Source organism: Leptodactylus fuscus, chromosome 4 (assembly GCF_031893055.1).
Source record: "Leptodactylus fuscus isolate aLepFus1 chromosome 4, aLepFus1.hap2, whole genome shotgun sequence".
Taxonomy (NCBI): Eukaryota; Metazoa; Chordata; class Amphibia; order Anura; family Leptodactylidae; genus Leptodactylus; species Leptodactylus fuscus.
In genome coordinates this window covers 49,712,901-49,718,972 of record NC_134268.1, presented here as the reverse complement: position 1 = coordinate 49,718,972, position 6,072 = coordinate 49,712,901, and the positions used below count along the sequence as shown (strand labels likewise).

Genomic DNA, 6,072 nt, shown 5'->3' with positions numbered 1-6,072 from the left:
TGACCCTTGGGGTTAGTTGTGCCTTTCACCAGCAGTGTTTTTGGCCCTTGGAGTGAGTAGAGCCTTGCACCAGCAGAGTTTTAGGCCCTTTCTGTGAGTGGAGCCTTGCACCAGCAGAGTTTTGCACCTTTGTGTGAGTGGAGCCTTGCACCAGCTTAGTGAGCATCCCTCACCTCGGAGGCAGTGCGCTGTCTGTCCCCAAAGCTGATGAACTTCAGCACTGCCTGCTGACGTCTACCCACTCCAGTGCTGCAACATTTTCAATTTATCAGCGGCGGAGGAGGAGGAGAAGGAGGAGGGTGTAGTTTCAGAGCCCCTGCCAGGAATGTTAGGCGGGGAGACGAGGTACACGGCCCATTTACCCAGTGTGCTGTCAGTGAAATGTAGCGTCCCTGCTCCCAGAATGTAGCCTGTATCATGTCTTAGGCCAAGCGGCAGCTGCAGGGTCCTGCAGAGGATTGGCCACAACCCCGTAATGTGACCCGAGAGGAAGCCCTGAAACTGGAGTGATTTAGGCATGCCTGTCACCTCATGCTGTACGCCCCCTCCAATGCCAAGCTGTTTGACCGGGTCCCTATCAGATATGTTGTATTGATTATTATGCGTGTCGATGGACGCATCGGTTTCCCGGGTGGTTTTGTGGATACTTGAGACGACGGGCTTAAGGGTCGGTTTCTGGCCGACCTCCATGGTGAGATGCCCGGCAGTGGGCTTAAAGGTCAGTCCCCGATCGACCTGCATGGAGGCATGCCCGGCTGCAGTGGTGCTCCATGGTCGGGCTGAATCCGGCTCCAGCAGACATGTATTTTCATTTTCATTTTCAGTCTTGCCATCAGCCGGCTGTTTCTGAGGCTGAGGATTACCCTGAGACTGAAGGCGGCGGTACTTCCACGTTGGGGACCGGGTCGGCAGCGGGCGCAAAGTCGGGCAGGGCTCACCCCTCCCAGGCATGCTGGAGGGCAGCAGGCGCCGGCAGTGGACTGTGCACCCTGGAACCGGGAGCCAGTGTGTGCCAGCGGAGGCCCCGGTGACAAAAAGTGAGAACCGGGACAAGGCGGTGGCCGGAGCCAGGCCAGAGTTCCAGGAGGCTGGACACATTGCTGGAGGAACTGGGTTCCATTTCCAAGAGTCTGAAGGTGACCGACGAAGATTATCGGAGCTCTCAGATCCGAGAGCATCCTCAGAAGTTGGTCACACACTTCTACATAAAGGAGCTGAAGCTGGCTGAAATGAAGGCCACAGAGAAAGAAGGCGTGTGTGCAAAAGATCATGGCCTGGAGGTAATGGGATTAGTCCGTGTTCCTCTGTATACTTTACGGGATGGATTTGGAGGTCTTCTAGCCTTTTTGCCTAGCACCTTTATTGGAAACTCAAAAAGCAAGCTTCTCAATGGGCTGCGCACCTTGCGGCTACTTCGGGAAGATCAGATTCAAGATTCCATTTGGGCCAGTCAGAATTCTTTTTAGTTTTAGTTGATCTTTCATTTGAAGTGGTCGTCCAGAATTAAAGAATCATGGCTTCTCTCTCAGCCCTGTTTTTGCGTTGTTTACTGTGTTGTATCTTAATTCCATTAAAGTGAATATGGCTGCAATGCCAGAAACAACATGTAGGGCTCTGTTTTTGGAGATAAGCCAACTTACTGTATTTTTCTAATTCTGGAAAACCCCTTTAACCCGTCTGTTAGAGTAAGGTCCTCGAAGAATGTATAGTATAAAATACCAAATGCCAGACACTGGTTTCTTACTTAGGATGTTCAGTTTGTAGTCTCTGTACTTAATATTGTGTGCTGAATAGCCAAAGAAAGTTATGAGTTGGCCAAAAATTCTTACAAATAATGGTTTATTTCAAAAGATGTTAATATAAAAGTGGCTTTCTCCAAGAAACAGCGCCATTCTTATCCAGAGACAGTGTCTGGTATTGCAGCTTAGTTCTTCGAAAAATCTCCACACCATCGAGGAACGTAAGCGTATATAGGCTGCTAATTGCAGTGTAGCCAAATCAGTTTTTTTTTTTTGGTGGGGGGTACACACTGTTGAAACCTGGATTAAGCGTATGTAGCCTGCCAAATAATGTGTATCCCACTTAGTTTTGGGTGGGTTATACACCGGTGAAACCTGGATTAATCCTGCCAATAGCCTGCCAAATGTTTATCCCACTTATTTTTGGGTGGGTACACACCGGTGAAACCTGGATTAAGCGTTTATAGGGTATATAGGCTGACAATTTCAGTGGATCCCACTTAGTTTAGGGATCCATCAGATCTTACTGAAAGGTATCACCCTTGGTTTGGAAAGAACCCATCTAAACGTTGCACCTTCAATTGAGTTGAGCCTTGGCTGGCTTAGTCTTTGGCCCTTTTTTTTGTAGTGGAGTCTCAAACCAGCTTAGTCTTTGGCCCTTTTATGTTGTGGAGCCTCAAACCAGCAGAGCTGTGGGTAATCAGGGTGGATTGAGCCTCTAACTAGCAGAATTTGGGGAAATCAGGGTGGATTGAGCTTCTAACCAGCAGAGTTTGGGGAAATCAGGATGGATTCAGCCTCTAACCAGCAGAGTTTGGGAAAATCAGGGTGGATTGAGCCTAGAAGGATGAGAATTGTGCAACGCAGATGGTGGAGGAGTATGAGGAGGAATTGTAGAGGTTGAGCGCAGACATGACAATTCATGTTGGGGTGCTTGACACTGGTGGGCACGAAAATGATGGGTCTATCCAGTGGCTGTTCATTTTGGTGAAAGTCAGCTGGTCGGCACTCTCAGCTGACAACCGGCTGTGCTTATCCGTGATGAAACCACCGGCTTCGCTGAAGACCCTTTCAGACAGCACATTGGCGGCAGGACAGGACAGCACCTCCAAGGTGTATAGGTCAAGTTCAAGCCACAGGTCCAACTTCGACACCCAATACATGTAGGGCGCAAAGGGATCGGAGAGGACAGGGCTGTGGTCGGACAGATATTCCCGCAACATGTGCCTATACTTTTCCCACCTGGTGACACTAGGCCCCTCAGTGGCGGGAGTTTGGCGAGGGGGTGCTATTAACGTGTCTCAGAGCTTAGACAGCGTGCCCCTTGTGGGTGTGGACCAGACGGCACTTGTTCGCCTCATGGAGGAACTGTCCTCTCTGCCGCCGCCGACACTTGATGGAAACATCTCCATCATATTCTGCACCAATTGTTTGTGGCAATCATTAATGAAATTGGCCCTCCCCTCTATCGGAATAAAAGATGAGATGTTATTTTTATACCGGGGGTCAAGGATTGCAAATATCCAGTATTGGTTGCTCTCCATTATTTTGACTATGCGCTTGTCACTTGAAAAGCACCCCAACATGAAGTCAGCCATATGTGTCAGAGTGCTACTTGGCATGACTTCCCTGCCCCCACCAGAAAAGTCACTCTCCATTTCCTCCTCTTCCTCCTCCTCCTCCCTTTCGCCCCATCCACGCTGCAAAAATGGGATGCATTGAACTTCCCCGGTAGCTTCCTGTGTCACAATCATATAATCTGCCACGTCTTCATCCTCCTCCTCCTCCGTCATTAAACACTGTGAAGCGGACAGGTGTGTGGACCTACTCTCCTTCTGTGACGGTTCTGCTGCTATCCCTGACTCCTCAGTGTGATCTGCATTATCCCTGATGGCAATGAGGGATTCTCACATCACACACATGACATAGGCACGCCTAGTCGTTCAATTTTTACCTCTTCAAATAAAGACAAGACACCATGATCGGATTAAATCGGCCACAGCAGCCGTGTTTAATGTATGAACAAATGTATTCCTTTTATTTCCAAACCATTTTCATAACCATATATGAATATATATAACCATATCCATTACCACATATTACTAATAATAACTCTATATAACCTCAACCCAAACAACTTTTAAAGATCCCTTCTCAACCAACGAAGGAGGTCCTCGAAGCCCCAACAATTTTCTATAACATTGACCCATAATGTATTCCTTAGCACCGTTACTACCGTATTTTCCGGACTATAAGCCGCACATAAAAACCTACGATTTCCTCAGAAATCGTAAGTGCGGCTTATAGTCTGGTGCGGCTTATATATGGATGGAAGCGGCGGCAAAGACTGCGTGCCGCTTCCATACATACATAAAAGGCACCGTAAGGGTGCATTCACACTACCGAACGCCGGCGTGTATCACAGCCGTACACACCGGCGTTACAGCAGGGCTGCCGGACACTTCCTATTCATTTCTATGGGAGCAGGCATGCGAGCGCTCCCCATAGAAATGAATGGACAGTCACTTCCCATTCATTTCTATGGGAGCCGGCATGCGAGCGCTCCCTATAGAAATGAATGGAAAAAAGCAGTCCATTCATTTCTATGGGGAGCACTCGCATGTCGGCTCCCATAGAAATGAATAGGAAGTGTCCGGCAGCCCTGCTGTCACGCCGGCCTGAAACAGAACGTGAAACTTACCCAGCGGTGCAGGGCGGGCGGGCGGGCATTCAGGCCTCCTCTGCCTCCGATGTTCCGTCCTTCTCCTCCGGCGCTCGCTGATAATGGCCGGGGCGCATGCGCAATATCATAATGCTTCTACTGCGCATGTGCCCTGGCCATTATCAGCTTGCGAGCGCCGGAGGAGGACGGAACATCGGAGGAAGAGGAGGCCTGAATGCCCGCCCACCCTACACTGCTCGGTAAGTTTCACATTCTGTTTCAGGCTTTTATTTTAAAACGGGGGGGGGGGGGGGGGGGGTAGTTTAACCTAACGTTTACGGTTGGGCTCTATCAGCATGATTTTGCTGATAGAGCCCCTCCTCGCCTGCCGAGCGCTTCCAATAGAAGCGGCTGGCACGCGGGGGGTTAAGCGGCCGCTGGCAAAGTCTGCCTGCCGCCGCTTTCAATAAGATATAATGCGCACCGGACTGCGGCTTATAGTCTGGGGCGCCTTATATATGAACCGAGACGGACTATAAGGCGCTCATGGGCAATGCGGCTTATAGTCCAGTGCGCCTTATAGTCCGTAAAATACGGTAATTACCCCCAGCCGTTTTAACTGGCTCGAGGGCACTGAGCTGTTAAAGCTCTCTGGTGCTCATCCTCCAATCCACAACCCAAAAAGCAAATCCTTCCTTTATTTACCAATATTCTAGGGAGTCCAGCCCCTCCCACGGGGCCCCCCCCATTCTATCCAGTCTCCATAAGCCACCCAGCTTCGAGGACCCCCCCGCCAACAGCTACCGTGACAATAATAACTTAATAAATTCTAGGGAGGGTGGGTGGGGGCTTGTTTACTGCTCACTATCTCACACTGTCTGACGGGAATCTTCCCGCCCTTACTTTATATACCTCCCTCCCCCCCTTTCCTTTCCCTGACGTCATCCTTCACTCCTCCTCCTAACGGCTACTGGCGTTAACCCCATCATCCCCTGTGTCTTCTCTCCAGTCAGCCATGTCATGAGGCCTCTTCTGTTAACCCCTTCCCGCCGATGGCACTTTTTGACTTCCTGACCAAGCTCGATTTTTCAAAACTGACATGTGTCACTTTATGTGGCAATAACTTTGGAACACTTTAACTTACCAAAGTGATTTTAAGATTGTTTTTTCGTAACACATTGTACTTCATGTTAGTGGTAAATTTTGGTTGATATGTTTTGTGTTTAATTATAAAAAATTGGAAATTTGGTGGAAATTTTGAAAAATATGCATTTTATAAAGTTTGAAATGATGTGCATTACATACAGATAGTCAGACCGCCAAAATTATATCCTAAATATCAAGTCCCAGATCTCTGCTTTATGTCGGCATCAAACTTTAGTCACCCTTTTAATTTTTACGGACATTATAAGATTTACAAGTGAAACAACAATATTCAAAATTTTCAAGAAATTTCCAAAACCCATTTTTTAAAGGGCCTAATCCAGTTATGAAAGCGTTTTGAAAGACCCTTGTATTAAAGCCCCCCATAAATCACCCCATTTTCAAAACTGCACCCCTTAAATAAGCCAAAACAACATATACCTAGTAATTTAACCCTATAAATGCTTAACAGGAATTAATACAAAATGGAGGTGAAATTTTCAAATTTGAATTTATTTTACTAATATT

At 48.0% G+C, this 6,072-nt stretch overlaps 1 pseudogene; it reads left to right on the top strand.

The window, feature by feature from the left end:
- The first annotated feature begins 417 nt into the window (after nucleotides 1-417).
- LOC142201135 (U8 snoRNA-decapping enzyme-like) lies at nucleotides 418-1,466 on the top strand (annotated as a pseudogene).
- The last annotated feature ends 4,606 nt before the right edge of the window (nucleotides 1,467-6,072 follow it).